We start from the raw sequence: 25,931 nt of genomic DNA, 5'->3' as shown, positions 1-25,931 counted from the left end.
CAGAGGTTTCGCCACACAAAACGAAGAAGGAACTTGTCCTCAGGCAGAAGGCAGACCTGGTGTAACATTGCTTTATGTCCCCGCTTATTGCAATGGCATGCTCTCGAAAACGAAGCAAGACCCCCAGGAGTGATGGGCCAAGGGTAGGCCAAGGAAGGAGAGATTCGTTGAGGTTGCGACCCTGGAATTGGTAAGAACAATTGAATACTAAGCGGTTCTTACCATTATGTTGTACCAAATGATGGGGAATGAACCACGATTCCTCACTCTGTGCAGCCTCCTCCTCAGTCAGCTTACGTACTGAGCCTGCCAGTTGAAGCTTGCTCATTTCTGTAATGTATGCTGAAGCTTTGTCCTCATCTTTCACAAGTCGTTTCTCTGTACCTCGGAGGCTTGGCATGGCAGCATCTTTGGTTGCATGGAAAGGGGTAGTATTTATCCTCCGTAGCAAAGGGGTCGCATAGTGCTGAATCTTGTTATGCTCAATACGAATCGTCTTACTTTCCAGAAGTGAGAGTGCCTCTCTATCCTCTCGGGATCTAGTTATCTGTTTCTCTGATTTGAATGGTAGCGTGTCCACCTGCCACAGCTTCTCCACATTTCTCAGAAGTTCAGCTGTTTCAGAGTTTACTGAGGTCAGGTAAAAGTTCTGAGATCTAGGATACTGTGGTAGACCCCTAGCTGGGCCCTGCAGTGTCCACCCTAACCTGGTCTGTAAAGCGACCGGTCCTCCTGGTGGTCCATAAATCACTGGTTCTGTTGGAGTGATCAAATGAGGCTGGTCAGCTCCAATGAGAAGAAGAGGGTGAACTTGATCAAAGGGCTCAAGTGGCAAACCTCTGAGGTGCTTATATCTTTTTTGCAATACGGTCAGTTGGTAAGAATGATCAGCCAGTCCCAGATTCTGAGGGGTGAATGCTCCACTAATGTGGTAATTCCGGTTTGGCTGTGAGGCAGGGGAAACACTAAAAGAAACAGATGCTCCTTGAAGTACTTGGGTTACTTGCCTTTTTGTTCTCAATGCCAGTTCCTCAGGAATTCCACGCAGGCCAAGCTTATTTGCTGCCTCGCAGAGGAGTATGGTCCTCTCCGAACCATCGTCGAGTACAGCATAAGTCTCCAGAGCTTGTTCACGATACTGCAGACGAACCTTTACCACCTTCAGCAATACCCGGCTGCAGTCCGTAGGTCGATTTAGATAAGCAGTGCCAACTGCGGAGCTCAACATGCATACTGTATGCCCTCTTTACTTGCCTTAGAATTTACTCCATGCAGTATCTGTAGGTGTTTGTTCTGGCAAATGCTGCAAGGTTTCTTGAGAGTGCAGTCTGTAACAGCATGAGACCGACCACATTTTATGCACCTCTTGTTATCAATTATCCACTTATGGATCTGCTCAGGAGAGAAAGTCTGGAAAGTAGCATACTGACTTAAGAAATGTTCAGAGCTTTCACAGTATGGACAATATGGTTGCACTTTAACTATTTTCTTGCCTGAGGTGAACTCTTTAGGTCCTGATGTTGGTCCCTTCCTCTGTGAGGCAGCTTTGGCACCATGGAGAATAGTGGCAGGTCTGGTGAAGCGGGCTGGCTTTGCCCGGCTCTCATGATTACGTTTGTTGGGTGGTTCGGTATGGCCCTGACACCATGCTTCATACTGGAGCCACTTGGAGAATTCAGGTAATGTATACACTGAATCAGACTGATAATATAGGTGTCTGCAGAAGTCTGCACACAACTCTGAAGGTAGTTTACCCATCAGTCTGGCGACGTGGGAGCCACATTTTAATTCCACTTCTCCCTCTGCGTCAAGGGTTTCCAGCATCCCAACAAGGGCTCTGATCTGCAGTGCGAACCTTTGAAATGCCTCATGATCTCCTCGTTTGATGTCAGGAGCATCCATGACCTGTGCTATTCTTTTGAGTGCTAACTGATGCGGCTGACCAAATCTCTCATTTAGGGCTGTCATTGTGTCCGAGTATGGAGTGGTAGAGTTCAGGTAAGAGTCAACGATAAGGGAGGCTTTCTCTAATTTAAGATGGTCAACCAATATTTGGTATTTGAAGAGCTCGGTAGCACCTGATGGCAGTAGGTTCTCCAATGACATCTTCAGCCTGGCAAATTCTGCAGGGTCTCGATGAATCAACATGGTAATACGTGGCTTAGGGCCGAGATAGACTTTCTCTTGTGCTTGAGGCGATGAGGGAACAATCTCATAAGGTGAGGGTTGTGGCTGATTGTATGGAATTTCTGGGTGTGTAATCCATGGTTCAGTCTGTTTCACTGATTGTGGTGCATACACAGATTGTTGCTGAGGTGGCGAAGGAACGACCATCCAGGGTGCAGAATAAGGCGTTAAATATGGAGCATGGGTTGGAGGGCAGTTGAGGGAATAATACGATGAACTGCCCTGACCCTGTGTATTGTGTGGCATGAGGCTTGACCTGTTATCCTCTCTGTGAGGCCTGAATGAATGATTATGGAATGAGTTTCCACTGACTGGAGCATACCGTCCATGGTAGGGCTGTGCTACTGCTCTCTCGGGGGCTAGTTTCACTGGGTTTGAATAACTAACAGAAGTAGCATAAGTGACTGGAAATACACGCTCTTTTCTAGCTATGTAAGGAACATCATCACATACCGGAGGTGGCGGTTCAGGCCATGATGACTCATCCTCTTGAGGACCTTCCACTGTCAGTATAGGTCTCTGTGGTGTTAAGCGGGTAACTGAATGTGATTCAACCAAGAACGCCGATGATACTTGGGATCGGAGTGGAGAGACTTGCGATGAAGCAAAGAAGGAAGCTGGTGATGATAAGGGAGCAGGGTGTGAAAGTGGCTGCCTTGTTACAGGAAAAAGGGCTCGGCTGTCTTCCAGTAATAGGTGAGTATCTGCACTTGAGGTTTCCTCCAAAGTCCCACGGCATTTGGTCAATACATGCTGGCGCACTCGATCGCGTAAACTTTGAATGAGCTTCGTGTCTTGGCTAAACTGAGCTTGAATGTCCTCTAATTCAGTATAAAATGATCCCCACTCATCTCTTGCTTCATACCGACTTCCAGATCTGGCCGATGCAGGTCCCGCTGAGTACATCATTCTAGCAGTTTCATCATTCTCTGCATCATACTCCTTTCCGAGTCTAAATGTAGTCTGTGCTGCAGTATCTTCTGTATAAGAGGAAGTCAGTTCTTTGTGGCCTGTTATGTTCACTTGGTAGTCTGACAAATAGGTTGGCAGTCTGACATGCCGTTTTGGCCGCACAGATACTGAAAGGGCTTCACTCATTTCTTTAGAAGTAGCCATCCTTAACCAAGGTAAGCACTGAGATCCGGCTCGAAGGACCAATAATTGAGAGAAAGGACCACAGGTGCTTAGGAGGCTATAGTTCTCGCCCTGGAGCGTTGGTCAAAACGCAGGACAGGAGGCATGGATCAGATTAAACGTTTAACTCAACTTTCTTCAGCAGCACAGACATACATTAGACATCAATTACAGGTGCAGATTTGAATGTAGTAGTTGCCTCTCAGCTGATATTAATGGACATGGTAGGTTAACATTTTGGGCTTGAGTGTATTAGTGTAGTTGAAAATAAACAAAACAGTAATAAAGGTTACATGTACTGTATAAACGAGCATTATTAAGTCTATCAGCTTAACATTATAGCACAATACACCAGCTCAACCAGGTGACTAATAACTCGTGAGTCACCATTCCTTTACTAATCTGTACAGAACAAATAATGTAAATATAATGATATAGCCTGAATAATACAAGCATAACACTTAACTCAGTTAAACAACATAAACATAAGCATACAGTGACGTCCATTCTTTGCCAACTGCACTGCATAACTCGTCATTTCTCCCGAGTGGATTTATGACCCAAATACCAAGTATTTCTAGATATTCACATATCCAATCAATTCTAAACAAGTAAAGGATAAATAAAACTCACTTTTCTCATAAGGACGTACACCGTTAATGTTAAACACGAACACTGCACCACGACTTCTTGAACAGTCTTCCTGTGGAGAATGCAGCCGTTTGTATCACGCACATTTTCATTGACTCGCTCTACCCTACAAGGAATCTACAGAAGCCGCAGTCACGGAACGACAGGTGTGCTGATCTTCCAATGATCTTTCCTCAGCAGGGATGAGGCCCACCGCCGCCAGCTGGCCGCTGGTGGGCCCTTTCCCGCCCAAAGTCGAGTGGATGTCGCTTTCTCGACGAGAAAAGGCTTCGTCGAAAAGGAATCCTAGCACTGACTCTGTGTTCGGTATCTCAGCTACTTCAAGAAGGACTCCGTCTTCCACGACGTCCTATGGGTTGCGTTTATTCGTTTTTAGATTGATATTGAAAGTAGAAAAATTAGAAAACGGCTCCTTTATTCTTTTTTCTTTTTTTCCAAAAATAAAAAATAAAAAATGAGAATTTGGCTTGATTTTTATATTTTTATGTTCAGGGATAGAAAATGGAAAAATGGATTGAATATTCGATTTCCACCTGTGGGCGAGCATGAAACGCCCCTTTCCACTGATTGGTCAACCAAATATCAACACTTTCAGCTCTTACAGTTTTTAACAGTTTCCACAGAATAACAGTCCTCCACTGCTGGACTGATACTTTAACACAAATCGCGCTGAGAGCAGGGACTAGAAAGGGTTTTCTTGATTCAATGATTCAATGTCCCAAATATAGCCAAGTGGTTCATGAATGAATCAGCGTTTTGAACGAATCGGTTGAATGAATGACTCACTGACTGACTAGAGAAAGTTACGTGCTGCCTCCTACTGGGGGTGTTACTCTCATAAAGTATTGTTTCCTTTTGTCATTAATTTCATATTTAAAAGGCTATTCAAAATGTTATATTTTAAAAGTTAATATCATAATACTATATAATTGTAATTACTGTGTTAATCCTCTGAGCAGCATTAAACAGTTAATAGTAGGCTTACTAGGCTAATAGGTCTACATGCCATTCAGAATTCAGATGCAGCTTCTTGGTTGATACCATAGACTGTAAAAAAAAGATACTAATTTAATTTGATTGGTAACAGTTTATTGTCTTATTATTCTAATTAAATTTGTCATTTTTTTTATAAAAGATGACAAATAGCCTATATTTAAAAAATATTAGAATAATTGCCCTTGCAAAGGTAAACATAATAAGCTATGAAAGCTATAAGCTATGAAAAACAAACAAACAAACAAAAAAAAAACCCGAATAGAATAACAACCTAAATAGATGCGCTGTGACATTGACACTAAATAATGCAATTTATATGAAGAGTTCAGATGCAAAAGCCTCTAAGTGCCATTTGAATTTTTTTTCTAAAATGATCATTTTTATCAAGCTTGTATATTTAAGTTCAGTAATTTCACTTAAATGGCAATGAAGATTACCTATTAATTGTCATTTAAGTGAAATTACTGAACTTAAATATGCAAGCTTGATAAAAATGGTCATTTTAGAAGAAAATTTCAAATGGCATTTAGAGGCTTTTGCATCTGAACTCTTCATATATTTTCATATCTATCATATTCCCATGTCTAAAACTCCATGTGCATGCAGTAGAGTTGGGTCCGAGTCCACCTTAGTCGAGTCCGAGTCGAGTCCAAGTCCTTAACAATCGAGTCCGAGTCCAAGTCCGAGTCCAAAGAGGGCCGAGTCGGACTTGAGTCCGAGTCCTTAACATCCGAGTCGAGTCCGGCCGAGTACTTTTTACAAAGACCTGTCCCTCTTAGTTACTGTTGCTATGTTCCACAAGCCATTCTGCTCTCACTCCACATGTTCTCACACAGTGAAAAATATATTGAGGAGGAAAGAGAAAAAGGTATTTGCAAGGTAATGCTCAAGAATGCAACATGATGCATTAAGAGCCAGGGGTATATTTTTGAGCAAGATGATGGTGATGTTTACATTTTTATTATTTTGTTTTACATGCTAATATCTTTTTTAGCCATTGAAGGGCAGGACTAAATTAATCAATTATTTTTTTTAACAATTTACACCAATTTACATCCAGTTCCATCCTTAACGGATGCTTCCTTCTTGAACATCACTAAATATTTGCAGGGTTTGTGATGTTTGTGTATGAGTCCCTCACTTGTCACCAGTGCGAAAAGATGGATCTCACCGTCACTGCTAACATTAGTAAGGAGTCAAATATGCAGAAGATGCTGGAAAAGCAAAGAATGTGCAGGAGCTGGAGGATTTTTCCTTATGAACAACCATTACAAAAAAAAAAAAACAAAAAAAAAAAAACAGTTGTGGATCATTCAGGTAATGACCACACAATATTAAAATCAAGTAATTTGTCTTGTATTTTGTCTTGTGGACTAGGCCATTAATCATCTGTTATGTGAAAAAGCCTTTTCAGTGCAGTACTGAATAGAAACAATGTTTTTATGATCCTTCCTATCCACAAGTTTCCGAGGGGCGCTCCTGTAAAAAATAAAGTGGGTGAAACTTCCGGTGACGTGGCAGATAGCATTCCAATGGTATTTTGTGTGTTAGTTAGCCAAGAGGCTAGCTGTTTTTCGGAGAATTATTTTACTATTTAAAGACGCAAATCTTTATGAGAGATGTCGTTACTGAGCTCAGGGGCAACATGTGCTGTTCGCGGTTGTATGTATAACTGGACTAAACTAATTCAGTGGCTTAAACGTGATTGTTTTGAACATAAGCCGAAAACGAAATCAGAGTGATCCTGCCAGAGCCCGTCTCTGATCCTGCCAACGACTGTAGTTTCCATCACCTCCCAAAAGACGACGAATCTTTCTGTGTACATTTGTTTAAATTCTTAATATTCTATAAACTCTATCAGCATGTGTTTGGCTGTTCGCTACTGATGTTACACCTAAACTCAGGATCAAAGCCTGAGGTGACAGAATACCAAATATGCCAGTTAATGTATTCAAGTAGCACATTCATTTATAATTTTGAATAAACTCCAAAAGCACAATGACTAAGTGTGTGTTTTTTATTTTAATTGTTTGACAGCTCACACAACTGTCTGTCACCATGCCTTGATGAGTGTTGATTATTAATAATATTATAATACTCCCAACCAACTACTGCGGAGGGTAAAGGTACTGTTATTTCACCCTTTTGAATTTCGTTGAGGTTGTGTTCCCACATCGTTAGCTAGTTTGGATCGCTATAACTTGAATGACTGTCAGCTGTTGAATGAACGAGTGTCAAGCATGTCAAATCGCGCTTTGTTTACTTCGAACCGGAAGTCGCACCCACTTTTGACGCAAGGCCTCATGGGGCGTAGGAAACTTGTGGATTAATAAAAAAAAATACATTTTGGAGATTCTGAAAGGTCTATGTAAACTTATGACTAAAGTGTAAATGTAACAAAAATCATACAGTTATTAGTGGCCAAAATGTTGCTATGTTTATCACGTTCTCATGTTGCTATGGTTAAGGCCAATTTATACTTCTGCATAGGGTGCGCGCAGTAGGTACGGCGTAGCATACGCACAGACGCGTCCCATACCGCGTACCCTTCGCCGTCGCCTGACGCGCACCTCTTCAAAAATGTAACTACACGTCGCGACGACGCGGACCGCAAGATCGGTGATTGGTCGGCTTGGTAGCATCGCATTTCCTCCTATGCATTTCCGCACGTACCTTCTCACGCATTTCCACCACTATCTATGATTTCCACACGTACCATATCTCCTCCGACGCCTTCTCTCATTTCTGCCTTTCAGTTTTAGTAATTTCACTAAAGTGAACTGTTTTTTCACCTCAATAAGCTCCAACTCCAACATTATCAGCTGTCTTTCAGTCGCTATTGCTTGTAGTAACCTAGCCGTGAGGAATCTAAACACAGTGGAACATTAAAACCCTCCGCCACCAACTAGCGTTTCGGAGCAGTACTGCAGAGCAACCAAGACCTGAACGCAGAAGTATAAATGCTCAAACGGTACATTACGTACATTATAAATGTACATTACGGCGTACCCTCGACGCAGAAGTATAAATTGGCCTTTACTGTCAATAACCGCAATTTCATGACTCACAGGACTAGACTTTTGCGGATTCACTCCCACATTTAAATGCATTTATGACTGTTTTTGATTTACATTGTGAACGTAACCACTGGTGCTCTAGAAGCACGAAAAACAAAATTATTATTTAGAATGTCAATTGCGCTCCCTTTAAAGGCATCACTTACCGGGTTCTGCACTCTCCCTAAAACTCTCGTCATAAACACTGAAGTTATCCGCACTGATCAATGAATATCTCATTTATATCGCGTCTAGACTTTGTTTGAGGGGATTTGCAAAAGGATAAAGCTTGTGCTGATTCTGAACATACATTTTAAGCGAATTCTCTGCATGTTGACTCTAAAATGCCTCTGATTTGCTCACTGCGTTCATGCGCTTAATATACATGTCTGTGATTGGCTACAATGCTCAACGCGGACACAACACAAGTAGTTTCTTTTCGTTTTTGAATAATGTGTCCTCCAGTGCCCGGACTCGACTGGACTCGGACATTTTTCCGAGTCTAAAATGTCCGACTCCGTGCCAAGTCCGAGTACAAATTCATCCGAGTGCGTGACAAGTCCGAGGTCATTCAAAATTGGACTCGAGTCCTTAAATGGATACTGGTCTGCGTGCTGTCCAGTGGGTTACCCAGCTTTTAGGCTAATGGGTCATGTGGGTGCAGATGCGAGATAATATACATAATATTTTATATCAGCTAATATTTCTCTAGTGTGTATTGTCGAATCCATGACTATAGAGAAGAAAACCATTTCTAAGCCCTGCCCAGCGCGATTTGTGTTAGTCCGGTTGTTGGATTAGAGTAGGGTGACCATATTTTGATTACCAAAAAACCAGGACACTCGGCCCAGCAAACACATGGGCCAACTCAAATGATACTCGAAGTTTACTCAAAGATACCTTATTAATTTCAATACATTTAAAGTAGGTTATGCCTCCTCTGTATGGATAGAAAATTTTTGTTATATGAAAACAGGACATGTCCTGGGAAAACAGGACAGTTGGTCACCCTAGATTAGAGAGAGTTTATTTGTAATAAATACTTTACGAATCCGTGCAGCGGAGGTTCTTCTTGTGGAAGAACGGAAAGCATTGATATTTGGTTGACCAATCAGCAGAAAGGGGCGTTTCATGCGCGCCCACATGTGGAAATCGAATATTCAAGCCATTTTTCCATTTTCTATCCCTGAACATAAAAATATAAAAATCAAGTCGAATTCTCATTTTTCAATTTTTTTGGAAAAAAGAAAAAAAGAATAAATGAGCCGTGGTACACGGGGTTTTGATAGTTTGTTTTTTCGTTTGAAACAAAAAACAAAATAATGAGAAACCACCCTTTTTTCGTTTTTCATTTCAAACCAAAAACAAAGAAACCATAAAAAAGGAGACGTTTTCCCGTTTTTGGTTCTGAATCCAAAAACGAAAAAACAAAAAAACAAAATCAAATAACCGTCCGATTTTGTTTTTTTGAAATTCCTTTTTCCATTTTCCCGTTTGAAGAGCTACATTAAAACATGGACAGGGCGGGGGAGGAGCAAGATGGCGGAGTGAGCAGTTGTACAAGTTGCGGGGTCTGACAGAAAAAGTGATTTTGACATCCAGAGCAGTTAATTTAGATCAACAGTCACCCCTTAAGTCATTATGAGGTAAACATCATTCTTAAGTGAATATTGTGAGACACTTTTCTGAAAAGAAGCACTAAATAATACACTCGGGGAAAAATGGCTAATACCCAGGACCAAGCTAACCTCAATGAACATGACTACAGTATGGAAGGGATACGTGAGGCATGTTTTGACGAGTTTGTTGAAGAAGAGGTGCAGATGGCAAAACCTCAGAGCGACCACACTCCGTTAAAGAGTCCAAATCCAAAGAAACTGAAGAGGAGAGATGAATCAAAAGAAGTAAGCATGGAAAGCATATACGATGCAATTCACAATCTGTCACAAAGATTTGAGGAAAGACTGGATGCGTTCGAAAGAAAGTTTGAAAACTTTGATCAGCGCATCCAAAATAATGAAAAAGAGGTGACAGAAAATAAAAATGAGATAATTCAACTCAAAGTGCAAGCGGACAGGCTGACAAAAGAGAATAAGGAGCTGAAGGAAAGATGCCGGGAAATCGAGCGATACGGAAGACGATGGAATCTCAAATTGATTGGGTTACCGGAGAAGGACAACGAGGATACAAGGGAAAGGGTGGTCGGTTTTCTCACAAGAGTGATTCCGATGTCGGTGGAAAAAATACGAGATAATGTTGATACTGTCCATCGTTTGGGAAAGAAAGATGATCCCGCCTTCAACATGAGACCGCGACCGATCATCATGCAGTTTGGCATGCGGACGACGAGGGACGAGATCTGGAGGAGGTCGAGAGAAGCCAGAGTCTGCCAGGAGCTGCACATACAATTCAGACAGGACTGGTCAAAAGAAGATCGTGAAGCCCAGGCAAAGCTGTATCCGATGGTACAGGAGGCCAGACGCAATGGGAAGAAAGCTTACTTGAAGGAAGGGTACGCTATTATAGACGGAAAAAGAGTGGAGGTACCTTTCACAGGATATGTAGTGTCATCACCTTGATTCAGAAAGTTTGATGATTAAGGGGACTGTTACTGTTAATGTCAAAGTTTAATTCTGTGACGCATTGTTCATTCCTGCCTTAAATTCTATTTTGTTGAAAGCGCACTTAAGAGCGTGTATTTTGTTTCATTCGTATGTCTATTGTTTTTAGTTCTTTAAATGTTCGAGGTTTAAAGAATAACATTAAGCGTAAGGCCTTTTTTATTTTGTAAGGAAGTCAAAGCCAACCTTATTTTGTTACAAGAGACACATTCTAACAAGGACGATGAAAAATTCTGGAAGCAACAATGGGGAGACAATATTTTGTATGGAACTTCTCATTCTGCAGGAGTGATGATTTTATTTTTTAGGTTTATAGGGAAAATTATTGATTATAAAAGTGATGAAGCAGGTCACTGGCTAATGGTTGTGGTGGAAGTATTTGATTTTAAAATGATTTTGATTAATGTTTATGGGTACAATAACAGATCTCTCAATAGGAATATGATGTTAAAGTTAACTCAAGCTATCAGGGAATGGAGTGCAAATTATGGCACGGATAGCATAATAATAGGAGGTGATTTTAACATAGCACCTAACTCCTGGCTTGATAGGAAACCTCCCAAGGGGATACAACCAGATTATAATGATTTGTTGAACAAATTTTGTTTATCCAATAACTTGGTAGATTACTGGAGAATGACACACCCTAAAACAATGCAATTTACATGGATCAGCCCAGCAGATGCTAACCTATGCTCAAGGTTAGATTATTGGCTTGTGTCTCCAAATATTACTATTCTTGGACCAAAATGTGATATTCAATCATCTCCTCTCACAGACCATTGTCTTATTAGGTTGTCACTCTCAATAGTCAAACAAAAACAAAAATCAAACAACATTTGGAAATTTAACAATACCTGTCAAGTAACGGTACAGATGAACCCAAGCGCAAACAGGATGTAACAAATAATTTATTTACAAACAGGGAAAACAAAAACCCACGAGGGGGCAAAACATAAACAGGACACAAGGAAAATAAACTAGACTAATAACAACTAGACAATACTCTGAAACAGGATACTCACAGATAATACAAGCTCTCAAAAAACCACAGAGGTATAAGGATCACAATGAACCGACACGAGACAGGAAACACAAGGAGATTAAATAGGGAACAGTTGACACTAACTAGACAATCATGACAATGAGGAAACAAGGGGGTGGGTTTCAGTAACGAGACACACAAGCACATGGCCCAGAAGAAGGACCATGTGTTGTACACAAACATGGATCTGTCATGATCCTGTCTCAGAACTAGAGAACTGGACAGAATCATGACAGAACCCCTCCCTTAAAAAGCGGCTACCAGACGCTTCAAGAGTACACCAAACTTGAGACAGACTGAGACATAGACATGAACCAACACAACATAGCCAAAAATAACAAAGGCATACATGAAAACCGAATGACAGGATCAGGGTGAAAAATTAGGAACAATAAACAAGGAAGGGAAGGCGGAGGCACAATGAGGTTCACAGGGGATTGTACAGGGTGGGTGGGTGGGTGGGACGTTGGTCTTGGGTTTACGGGATTTATACCTCCGATGAGGAACCCGGGTGGGTTTGGGTGGGGAACTGGTCGACACAGTCCGGGGTTGAACCTTAACAGGGGAGAACGGGGAAACACACATAGGCTGGGCGACAGAGGGGACTGCTGCAGCCGGCAATGGAATGAAGACAAGAGGTGTGACTGGTGGTAAGTAATCAGGAACAAGAGGCACTGCGGCGGTCGGTGAGACTGGAACAGGACCCAGAGTCTCATCTACAGATTCGAAATCCTCTGAAACAGATGATTCGGAACCCGCACACTCCATCATTGACTCAGAAACAGAGTTCTCTGTAGCAGCCATGGAAACCGCTCTCTCTGCAACCGACTTGAAACCCGCACTCTCCTCCGCTGTGGATGCAGGACTTGAGGATGAAACGGGTCTGACAGGAATCTCCAGAATCTTTACAAGACTTGACATGTAATTGGATAAAGTCTTGGCCACAACTGCAAACGGCATGTCCTGGGTTGCTGAAACCGCCCGGAGGAGTGCTTTTGCAGCTGTGTCAGCTGCCGCCCTCTCTGAAACTGACTCAGCAGACTGATCTCATGAAGTAGCGTGTGTATGACACGCCAATTCGTATTTCCATTTTTGGCGTGCTATCAAGACGCATAATCGCCTTTCAGCGTGTTTATGAACGCCGTTGACTTAACGTTATATAAATATATGACTTACCTCAACCCCGTCCCAAAACCTAACCGTCACTGGGGTTAATGGCATTTATGACTGTTCCCTTACCATCCTAGGTAAAAAAAAAAGATATGACTTACCTCAACCCCATCCCTAAACTTAACCGTCACTGGGGTTAATGGCATTTATGACTGGAGATTTGACTGCGTGTTCAGACACGCGGAATGACACGGACGTTAATGGCGTAGAAATATACGTATACACACGGATACACGCGGATAGCACAAAATGCGTGGAGATAACACGCCACCTGACTCGAAAGTGGCGTATATGTTTACGCAAAAGTCATGATGTCATGTTGGACTCAGAGACATCGTTAGCAGCAACAGACTCAAAAACCATCTCCACTGCTTCAGGATCCGGAATAATTCGGTTGTTAAGTCTGACGTCACGCGTGTCGTTTAGCCTCTTCCGGGTCCAAGCGCTCCGCTCGTCCATATCTAATTAACGTTACAAACCCATAACGTTAGACTAAGCCCTTTTCTTAAAGGACTGGCTTCGCTTCAGCGCCAGTGGGTGTTAGGGATAAAGGAAAGAATTGTAACTTACCTTATCAACTGCAGCCATTTTCTCTTTTCTTTCTCGTCACAGGGAAAGCGGTAGAATGACAGTTGAATGTCACTTGTTTTTTTTAACTCCGATCTATTTAAACAACATGGGACACAGCACTGCGGCATGTTAAAACTCGGGCAAAAGCGGTAAGCAGATTGGACCCAGCATTTGGACCCGGAAACAGTATTATCAGAGCGTGATTACGTCACGACTTAACAACCGAATTCTCTCTGCAGCAGCCACAGGAATCACTCTCACCCGTGCTGATTGTGGATCTGTGGTCTCTGCAGCAGGTTCGAGAGTTCTCGTGGACTCAAGTGAAGACAGGGACGGAGAACAGAAAGTTCCTCTCCTTCTCTTTCTCCTCGGCCGCGGAGCAGAAGCCAAAACCGGACTTGAGACCGGTAGGAAAGATTTAGAGGGAACCACTGGAGGAACTCTAGTCTCTGTGGATGACTCTGAAGCCGACTCCCACAACCACCGTCTCTCTCGTTTACCTTGAAGACTTGTAGCTGTGGAGGATGCTTCTGAAGTCGCACTGGGACGAGTCTGGTTCACCAACGTGGCCACAGTGAGAACGTCACCCTCCGGGATCATGGGTATACCAGGTGTTGAGGGTCTGATCGATGTCTGTGACTCCTTCTGTGCCAAACAGGTAATCATCTCCTGGAATGGATGACGAACCAGTTTCTCCCGTTCAGCCAGAAAAGGTGGCTCATTTAGGCCCGCGATGAGGTAGCGTTTTAGTAGGGCATCAGGCAAGAAGACCCTCCTCTCGTCCACGACCCGGGCATACTCTCTCAGGGACCACTCACCCTGGGGAGGGAACGGAAGTTTGCCCCTCCTACTATCAGCGATTGTCTCCTGCCACCATTCTACCATAGAGTCCGATTGTTGATCAAGACACGGTGGAGTACTGTTTGCTGGGTTCTGGTATGGTCGGTTCATTCTGTCACGTAACGGTACAGATGAACCCAAGCGCAAACAGGATGTAACAAATAATTTATTTACAAACAGGGAAAACAAAAACCCACGAGGGGGCAAAACATAAACAGGACACAAGGAAAATTAAAGCTGCAAGCAGCATTTAGCGGGGTTCAAGCAGTTTAGGCCGTTAAGGCCTTTAAGCACAAAAGCATCAAAAGACATTAAGGTTTAAGTTTCAATAATGGCAATTTACCATAGGGAATACATTGTTTTTAACATCTTTAACAGTTATAGCGCCACCTATAGTCCGATCTCCATGAAACTTTGCATGCTTGTTGAATAAGTTATGACACATGTGCTCATCAATTTTTGTGAAGTTCTGACTTTTCCTTTAGGATTTATAGGCTTTTGGGTGCATTTTGTCATGCCCCCTTTTATAAATGACCCTGTTATAGCAAAACAAATGACAAAGTTCAACTTTTTTTTGATAATTATTGATTTAGAGAGTCCAAAGAATTATCCTAGACTGGTCTGGTTCCGATCGGGCAAAAAACCAGGGACTAGTTTGCAAAAGTACGTTTTTAACATATTCGTGAATATTTAACGAACAATTTGATTGACAGCAATGGTTCTTGAGGCAAAGTTGTTCAGCATGAGGAGATCTATCAATTGATATACATATTGTGGGGGGGTGTGCAACACCACGTGATAACAGAGCCATTAAACTCGTTAGCGCCAACTAGTGGCCGATTTCTTTCAAAATTCTTACAGACCTCTAGGGCCATGAGTCAAACATGCCCAATGAGTTTCGTTCCGATCGGCCTTCGTTAACCTTGTTTAATAGATGCTCAAACTTCATTGGCCGATGGCGGCCATGTTTTTTTACATACGCCAATGTCCTCATAGATATACATGGGGCCTTGGTCCAAGACACTGCATACCAATTTTCAAGTCAATCGGACTAACGGTCATGTGGTCATAGCCCTTTTTATGTTTTTTTCATGTTATAGCGCCACCTAGTGTTCAATCGTCGCTATTTTTTTACTGTGACCTCAAATTGAACTCGTACACATGTGTACCGAGTTTGGTGAAGATATCTCATTTACTTCTTGAGTTATAGCCAATTTAGTCAAATAGGCTCCTCCCAGAACGTTTATTTTGCTCCCCCTAGCGACCGGAAATAGAAATTTCAACATTTTTTTGATAATTATTGATCTTCAGACTCCAGAGAACATTTCTGCACTGGTTTGGTTCCGATCGGGCAAAAAACCAGGGACTAGTTCGCAAAAGTAGTTTTTCGACAAAATTCAAAATGGCGGAAAAATTTCCATACCGGAAATGAAATCGGAGATATACGTTTTTTTCGTCAGGTGACCAGCTTTCCAATGATATAAGACACTTGAGTGTACGACTTACGGTCTAGGAGTTATGAGCCGTTTCACGCAATTGGTCGCTATAGCGCCACCTATGGGCCAATCGGGCTCATAATTTGATAACCTCTCCTCGATTTTTGTACTACCATCTGACAAAGTTTCAGAGCTCTAGCACTTACGGTTTGGGCTGCACGATGCGTTTTAGGGGAGAATAATAATAATAATAATTAAAGCTGCAAGCAGCATTTAGCGGGGTTCAAGCAGTTTAGGCCTTTAAGGCCTTTAAGCACAAAAGCATCAAAAGACATTAAGTTTTAAGTTTTAATAATGGCAATTTACTATAGGGTATACATTGTTTTTAATATTTTTAACAATTATAGCGCCACCTATAGTCCGATCTCCATGAAACTTTGCATGCTTGTTGAATACGTTATGACACATATGCTCATCAATTTTTGTGAAGTTCTGACTTTTCCTTTAGGATTTTTCAGGCTTTTGGGTGCATTTTGTCATGCCCCCTTTTTTAAATGACCCTGTTATAGCAAAACAAATGACAAAGTTCAACTTTTTTTTTGATAATTATTGATCTAGAGAGTCCAAAGAATTGTCCCAGACTGGTCTGGTTCCGATCGGGCAAAAAACCAGGGACTAGTTCGCAAAAGTACGTTTTTAACATATTCGTGAATTTTTAACGAACGATTTGATTGACAGCAATGGTTCTTGAGGCAAAGTTGTTCAGCATGAGGAGATCTATCAATTGATATACATATTGTGGGGGTGTGTGCAACACCACGTGATAACAGAGCCATAAAACTCGTTAGCGCCAACTAGTGGCCGATTTTTTTAAAAATTCTTACAGACCTCTAGGGCCATGAGTCGAACATGCCCATCGAGTTTCGTTCCGATGGGCCTCCGTTAACCTTGTCTCACAGGTGCTCAAACTTCATTGGCCGATGGCGGCCATGTTTTTTTACATACGCCAATGTCCTCATAGATATACATGGGGCCTTGGTCCAAGACACTGCATACCAATTTTCAAGTCAATCGGACTAACGGTCATGTGGTCATAGCCCTTTTTATGTTTTTTTCATGTTATAGCGCCACCTAGTGTTCAATCGTCGCTATTTTTTTACTGTCACCTCAAATTGAACTCGTACACATGTGTACCGAGTTTGGTGAAGATATCTCATTTACTTCTTGAGTTATAGCCAATTTAGTAAAATAGGCTCCTCCCACAACGTTTATTTTGCTTCCCCTAGCGACCGGAAATAGAAATTTCAACATTTTTTTGATAATTATTGATCTTCAGACTCCAGAGAACATTTCTGCACTGGTTTGGTTCCGATCGGGCAAAAAACCAGGGACTAGTTCGCAAAAGTAGTTTTTCGACAAAATTCAAAATGGCGGAAAAATTTCCATACCGGAAATGAAATCGGAGATATACGTTTTTTTCGTCAGGTGACCAGCTTTCCAATGATATAAGACACTTGAGTGTACGACTTACGGTCTAGGAGTTATGAGCCGTTTCGCGCAATTGGTCGCTATAGCGCCACCTATGGGCCAATCGGGCTCATAATTTGATAACCTCTCCTCGATTTTTGTACTACCATCTGACAAAGTTTCAGAGCTCCAGCACTTACGGTTTGGGCTGCACGATGCGTTTTAGGGGAGAATAATAATAATAATTAAAGCTGCAAGCAGCATTTAGCGGGGTTCAAGCAGCTTAGGCCTTGAAGGCCTTTAAGCACAAAAGCATCAAAAGACATTAAGTTTTAAGTTTCAATAATGGCAATTTACCATAGGGTATATATTGTTTTTAACATTTTTAACAATTATAGCGCCACCTATAGTCCGATCTCCATGAAACTTTGCATGCTTGTTGAATAAGCTATGACACATGTGCTCATCAATTTTTGTGAAGTTCTGACTTTTCCTTTAGGATTTATAGGCTTTTGGGTGCATTTTGTCATGTCTCTTTTTGTAAATGACCCTGTTATAGCAAAACAAAAGACGAAGTTCAACTTTTTTTTGATAATTATTGATCTAGAGAGTCCAGAGAATTATCCTAGACTGGTCTGGTTCTGATCGAGCAAAAAACCAGGGACTAGTTTGCAAAAGTAGGTTTTTGACATATTTGTGAATATTTAACGAACGATTTGATTGACAGCAATGGTTCTTGAGGCAAAGTTGTTCATCATGAGGAGATCTATCAAATGATATGCATTTTGTGGGGATATGCGCAACACCACGTGATTACAGAGCCATAAAACTCGTTAGCGCCAACTAGTGGCCGATTTCTTTCAAAATTTTTACAGACCTCTAGGGCCATGAGTCGAACATTCCCAACGAGTTTCGTTCCGATCGGCCTTCGTTAACCTTGTTTCATAGATGCTCAAACTTCATTGGCCGATGGCGGCCATGATTTTTGAGATACACCAATGTCCTTATAGACTTACATGAGGCCTTGGACCAAGACACTGCATACCAATTTTCAAGTCAATCGGACTGACGGTCAGGTGTTTATCTGTTTTTTTCATTTTATAGCGCCACCTAGTGTTCAATCGTCGCGATTTTTTTACTGTCACCTCAAATTGAACTCTTACACATGTGTACCGAGTTTGGTGAAGATATCTCATTTACTTCTCGAGCTATAGCCATTTTAGTAAAATAGGCTCCTCCCGCAACGTTTATTTTGCTTCCCCTAGCGACCGGAACGAGAAATTTCAACATTTTTTTGATAATTATTGATCTTCAGACTCCAGAGAACATTTCTGCACTGGTTTGGTTCCGATCGGGCAACAATCCAGGGACTAGTTTGCAAAAGTAGTTTTTCGACTAAATTCAAAATGGCGGAAAATCTATCATGACGGAAATGAAATCGGAGATATACGTTTTTTTCGTCAGGTGACCAGCTTTCCAACGATATAAGACACTTGAGTGTACGACTTACGGTCTAGGAGATATGAGTGGTTTCGCGCAATTGGTCGCTATAGCGCCACCTATGGGCCAATCGGGCTCATAATTTGATAACCTCTCCTCGATTTTTGTACTACCATCTGACAAAGTTTCAGAGCTGCAGCACTTACGGTTTGGTCTGCACGATGCGTTTTACGGCAGAATAATAATAATAATAATAATAATAAAAATCAATACAATTACAATAGGGTTTCAGCACTTCGTGCTTGAACCCCTAATTAAAGCTGCAAGCAGCATTTAGCGGGGTTCAAGCAGTTTAGGCCTTGAAGGCCTTTAAGCACAAAAGCATCAAAAGACATTAAGTTTTAAGTTTTAATAATGGCAATTTACTATAGGGTATACATTGTTTTTAATATTTTTAACAATTATAGCGCCACCTATAGTCCGATCTCCATGAAACTTTGCATGCTTGTTGAATACGTTATGACACATATGCTCATCAATTTTTGTGAAGTTCTGACTTTTCCTTTAGGATTTTTCAGGCTTTTGGGTGCATTTTGTCATGCCCCCTTTTTTAAATGACCCTGTTATAGCAAAACAAATGACAAAGTTCAACTTTTTTTGATAATTATTGATCTAGAGAGTCCAAAGAATTGTCCCAGACTGGTCTGGTTCCGATCGGGCAAAAAACCAGGGACTAGTTCGCAAAAGTACGTTTTTAACATATTCGTGAATTTTTAACGAACGATTTGATTGACAGCAATGGTTCTTGAGGCAAAGTTGTTCAGCATGAGGAGATCTATCAATTGATATACATATTGTGGGGGTGTGTGCAACACCACGTGATAACAGAGCCATAAAACTCGTTAGCGCCAACTAGTGGCCGATTTTTTTCAAAATTCTTACAGACCTCTAGGGCCATGAGTCGAACATGCCCATCGAGTTTCGTTCCGATGGGCCTCCGTTAACCTTGTCTCACAGGTGCTCAAACTTCATTGGCCGATGGCGGCCATGTTTTTTTACATACGCCAATGTCCTCATAGATATACATGGGGCCTTGGTCCAAGACACTGCATACCAATTTTCAAGTCAATCGGACTAACGGTCATGTGGTCATAGCCCTTTTTATGTTTTTTTCATGTTATAGCGCCACCTAGTGTTCAATCGTCGCTATTTTTTTACTGTCACCTCAAATTGAACTCGTACACATGTGTACCGAGTTTGGTGAAGATATCTCATTTACTTCTTGAGTTATAGCCAATTTAGTAAAATAGGCTCCTCCCACAACGTTTATTTTGCTTCCCCTAGCGACCGGAAATAGAAATTTCAACATTTTTTTGATAATTATTGATCTTCAGACTCCAGAGAACATTTCTGCACTGGTTTGGTTCCGATCGGGCAAAAAACCAGGGACTAGTTCGCAAAAGTAGTTTTTCGACAAAATTCAAAATGGCGGAAAAATTTCCATACCGGAAATGAAATCGGAGATATACGTTTTTTTCGTCAGGTGACCAGCTTTCCAATGATATAAGACACTTGAGTGTACGACTTACGGTCTAGGAGTTATGAGCCGTTTCGCGCAATTGGTCGCTATAGCGCCACCTATGGGCCAATCGGGCTCATAATTTGATAACCTCTCCTCGATTTTTGTACTACCATCTGACAAAGTTTCAGAGCTCCAGCACTTACGGTTTGGGCTGCACGATGCGTTTTAGGGGAGAATAATAATAATAATAATAATAAAAATCAATACAATTACAATAGGGTTTCAGCACTTCGTGCTTGAACCCCTAATAAACTAGACTAATAACAACTAGACAATACTCTGAAACAGGATACTCACAGATAATACAAGCTCTCAAAAAACCACAGAGGTATAAGGATCACAATGAACCGACACGAGACAGCAAACACAAGGAGATTAAATAGGGAACAGGTGACACTAACTAGACAATCATGACAATGAGGAAACAAGGGGGCGGGGTTCAGTAACGAGACACACAAGCACATGGCCCAGAACAAGGACCATGTGTTGTACACAAACATGGATCTGTCATGATCCTGTCTCAGAACTAGAGAACTCTGGACAGAATCATGACAATACCTTGTTGCTGAATGAAGAATTCTGTAGTCAAATCAGAATAATATGTCAAGAGATTAATGACATGGATTCGTCAGATATAAGTAAATGGGAGTGGTTTAAATTAAAAAAAAAAGCAACACGCTATTTAAACTGGAAAGAAAATAGCTGACAACCGTAAACGTAAACAAAAGGAAATGGTTGAAAAGATAAGTTTATTATGTGGAAAACCTAACTTAACTGTAGAAGAGACACAAGAGTTACACACGTTCCAGAACCAATTAGATGTTATATACCTAGAGAAGGCAAAAGGCGCCTTTGTAAGATCAAAAGCCAAATGGATTGAGCAGGGGAAAAAAAATTCATCATATTTTTATAGCCTTGAAAAACAGAGACAGACAAAAAATTGTATAACTAAACTGAACCAAAATGGAAATATCATTCAAGACACAAATAAAATAACAGAGGAAGTATGTCAGTTCTAAAGCAACTTATATAAGAAAAAAATTCAGAGAGACGATTGTGATGCCTTTATGAAAAGTGTAAGTGAAAATGTAACTAATCTAACAGAGGAAGACAAATTTTTACTAGAAAGAGATGTAACCTTAACAGAAATCGAAACAGCTTTAAAACAAATGAAAAACGGTAAATCACCGGGCATTGATGGTTTATCTATAGAATTTTTTAAGACTTTTTGGTCAGATATTAAAAACTTATTTTACCTCGATTGCATAAAAAATGGTCAGTTATCCCCAACAATGAAAACTGGTTTGATAACCTTGTTACCCAAACCAAATAAAGACTTATTATTATTAGATAATTGGAGACCTATAACTTTACTTTGTAATGATTATAAATTACTAGCTTTGGTACATGCTAACAGAGTAAAAAATGTCTTGAACAAGCTAATAGACGAATTTCAGTCAGCTTTCATTAAAGGTAGACATATTCATAACAATGTGAGACTGATTTTGGACATGATAGATTACCAGAGCCTTATTAGCACTGATAGCCTAATATTGTTTATTGATTTTTTCAAGGCTTTTGATTCTATAGAACATGACTTTTTACTGGAATCGCTTAAACTTTTTGGGTTTGGTAAAAACTTTTGTAAGGTAATCAGAATGTTTTATGACCAAATATACAGCTATATTTCACTTAAATCAGACATCACTCCAAGAATCAATGTCTCTTGTGGAATAAGACAAGGGTGCCCAATTTCACCAAAATTATTCATTCTCTGTACTCAGCTATTGGCCTATTTTGTAATAAATAATAAAGACCTTGAAGGGATAAAAGTTTGTGACACCGAATTGAAAATGAGTCAATTTGCTGATGATACAGTGATATTTCTAAAGGACAAATCAATTCTTCAGAAGGCTTTAAATGTGATTTCTGTTTTTTCCAGAGCATCAGGTCTTTGCCTTAATCTAAAGAAATGTGAAATATTACCTTTATATAATTGCACTGAGAAAACCTTGGAGATGATTCCAGTTAAGAATGATGTGAAATACTTGGGCATTCATCTATCTAAAAACTTGGCAATAAGAGAATCCAAAAATATCACAGAGAAATTTGAAGAAATAAAAAGAAACTTAAATTATTGGTTAACAAGAGACTTAACCATTTTAGGACGTAACCTATTGTCAAAATCAGAAGGGGTTTCTAAATTAATTTATCCAAGCTATTCTCTTTATATTAGTTCACAAAACATAAAAGCAAACTCTATAATTTGCCAATTCATCTGGCGTAATAAAACGCACTACATCAAAAAATCACAACTTGTAAAGGACTATAATAAAGGAGGGTTAAAAACAATTGATTTTGAATCTATGGTTGGAGTTTTTAGACTTAACTGGGTTAAAGCCTTTCTAGATAAACCTGATTCTCTATGGTATCATATCCCCAAAAATATTTTTGATAAAGTGGAAGGCTTAGAGTTCCTTTTAAAGTGCGATTTTGAGACATCCAAATTGCCAGTAAAACGTCCGATTATCATAAGCAAGTTCTTTATTACTGGAAGATGGTATTTACTCATAATTTTACACCACATGGTTCCACTTTGTGGAACAACAGAGTGATAACAATTAGTAGAAAAACACTTTTTTTTAGAAATTGGTTTGAAAAGGGGATCATCTTCATCACTGATATATTAGATGAACAAGGAAACTTTCTTAGTTTTACGCATTTTAAAACAAAATTTGATATACAAAGTTTAGTAAGGGATTATAACAAGGTATGTAAAGCAATACCAACAGCCTTATTAAATATGATACGAAATTATTTACATTATTCCAAAGGTCAAGTAAATTTGCCTAAATTGCAACTAAACCAAATTCCCATAAACAGCAAAAACTGTAACAATAATTGTATTAGCAAAATATTAAAATGTAGACTATTTCATGATTTTGACCAAAATATAAAAATAAGGCACTATGATGACAAAATAACAAATAAATACATCAAGTTCATGAAATGGCCTATACCTCCTAAAATAAAAGAAATGCAATTCAAAATTATAAATGGATATTATCCAGCAGCAGCAATGCTGAAAAAGAGATTTGGTTGGAGGCATGTGTGTTCTGCTCCCAGGAAGATGAAACTATTGAACATTTATTCTTCTCTTGTCCAGTGATAAGGAAATTCTAGCAAGATGTCATGAATTGGCTAGAAATAAAAATGGAGAGAATTTTACAATTGAAGTTAGAGCAAATTCTTTTTGGTAACGAAAACCTTCCGAAGGAACTCTTTAGAATTTACAACATTATAACAATTATGGGTAAATACCATATTCATAAATGCAAATGGCAAAATAAAAATCCATCCATAATAGTGTTTAAAATTGAACTGAGGGAATACTTTGTTTCTTTGAAACTTCTGAAAGACTCCAGTGATAAAATTTACTCTCTATGTGAAGATGTCTCAAAATATTTGTCATTATAATTTGTAAAGCTTCCATGTAACCTTATTTTATGATTATATGAAGACTGAGGATAATATATTTATTTGTGAATAACTTTGACATGCCTTATGGACTGAAATGCCTTTGCTTAATTGATTTAATTTTAGGTTTATTTGTTTTTATTTTGTTTATTGAATTTTGTTCAATGTAACTGTTTATGTTATGCACATGAGTCTCCCAACGAGAGATTTTGTAAATTGCTTTTTTTGTAAATAAGTGTGTTCAATAAAAAAAAAAAAAAAAAAAAAATTAAACATGGACAGGTTGGTCACGTGACCCGGAAGTAATAGTAAATATGGCCTATCAAAATAAAAGCCAAGCGTTTAGAACATAATCATACTGTCTATGGTCATAATATGCAGCACTAACGTTATACCAGAGTAACGTCAGAAGAAGAAAAATCAATGAATAAATAGAAACCTGGACCGGAATAAATTTGTTAGCAACAGTAGTTTATTACAGCTATTAATGGTGCGTTCTATTATAGCCAACAAACCGACTCAGACCTCGGATTTGATGTCACGCCCACACTTCAAGCGTTCTATTCGTTTTGCGCGTCCGAGTCGGAGAAAAAAATGGACGCCACCCGGAAAGCTGTTATAATGGTAGCACTGGCCGAGTACCAGGCACTTACATAAAAAAAAAAAATATTATGACTACACTAAAACGCAGCCATTTGAACTTGAAAATGTTCACTTTATTAATGTTTTTCATGTTAATCTTCTGTTAGCAACGCTAGCAACGTCAGGAACTGCACTCACAACAACCGATTCCCATACCTACAGGGGACGCAGTAATACGAGTGATTATAACCGTCATTTAAAATACCAAAGCGGTTCAAAAACAATGAAAACAATTCATTCTTACAAGTCACAGGGCGCAGCCATCTTGAATTCCGAAACGGAATTCTTGCTCGGTGTCCTCACGGTTGTCCGACGTCCGAGAGGAGAAATCCGAGGAAAGGGGGCGTGTTGCTAGGCAACGTCTGTCATCCGATTCGGATCTCCGAGACGGATGAATAATAGAACGCACCATTAATATCATGCCTATCCAGATACCCTTGACACATTTTTTATTTTTTATTTCATTTAATTATTTATTTATCTCGTGTATGGGTGTCCCTTATTTTGCCTCACTGAAGGTGACAACCCTAAAATGAACGTTGTAAAGGATTCCTGTGTAAAATGTTTAGCGCAGACACCTAACGTTGAGCCAGTTGATAGGGTTGTTGGAACAGCGTCATTAAAAATGAATTTCATCCACTGGTCCCTGGTAGTTTGGTCCGTTTTTGGTAGAGAAAACACATTTAAATGTTGATTCTGGCAGTCAACCACAGAGCAACTCACGTGTGCACTGCATTTCTGCATCTTTCTTAACTAAATATGAGGGGGAGAGCGCGGCACGGGTTTCCTGCAGCATATGTCTGCGGTGTCCATATATGGTATATCCTGCCCCGTCTTGACGTCAAGTCGGGGGAGAAATTAAAATCTCGTATTTGAGTGCGCGTGCACGTGGGCTGGTTTACGAACCCTGGGGTAAACAAACGCTTCACTTTTGAATGTCGGCTTCCCGGCCAATGTATAATCGTTAGGCAAAGTGAAAAAGTGAAAATTGCAGGTTATGACTCCTTTAAGTCAATGTACCATCACAAGAGTCTTGGAAATATATTATGAAGGTTGAAAAACTACATAGGGTTACTTTAATTCTTTTCCCAAATCACACACTGCCATTTCTCCGCTGATTGTTACAGAATATCCAAACACAGAATATCACAAACAGACATTAATATAATACAGTACTACATCTGAAAAGATACTTACCCTGAATTTGAAATGTTTCTCTGATGTCTGAAGGGTATGAGGAGGACGGAGCCCCTCTCTCTTTTATCTCTTAGGACTGTACCAAAGGACAGAGGGGAGGGTGGTGCGATCTTAGTTTTAAAAAAAAGAGAGATTACATTAGAAGAACATAACAAAGACCTTATTATAGGATTTAAGGATTAATTTCTTGGCAATAATACTAGCTATTTACGTAAATTAACAATAGCAGTATTTTGAAGACTTTCCACTTTGTTTCATTTTTCCTTTCAGTTTCATTTCTTCTTTCAGTCATGTGATTTTCAGGAACTTGCAGAGCATCAGTGAGTGACAATGCAGATTTGAAAAGCTGTCTATTTTCTCATCATTCTTTTTTACTGGATTCCACACACACACACACACACACACACACACACACACACA

General features: G+C 40.1%; 1 protein-coding gene across 1 annotated transcript in view; it reads right to left on the bottom strand.

Annotated features, from left to right (window-relative positions):
* LOC120484919 (up-regulator of cell proliferation) overlaps positions 1–25,603 on the bottom strand; it is a 55,020-nt gene extending 29,417 nt beyond the window's left edge. The window contains exon 1 of the mRNA XM_089126359.1: positions 25,512–25,603. The gene's annotated coding sequence lies outside the window, so the exon portion shown is untranslated. The remainder of the gene's footprint in view (positions 1–25,511) is intronic.
* Positions 25,604–25,931: the final 328 nt, after the last annotated feature.

This window comes from Pimephales promelas, chromosome 23 (assembly GCF_988280905.1).
Source record: "Pimephales promelas chromosome 23, fPimPro1.hap1.1, whole genome shotgun sequence".
Classification (NCBI taxonomy): Eukaryota; Metazoa; Chordata; class Actinopteri; order Cypriniformes; family Leuciscidae; genus Pimephales; species Pimephales promelas.
The sequence above is the reverse complement of the archived record's forward strand: the minus strand, read 5'-3'. Positions and strand labels throughout refer to the sequence as shown.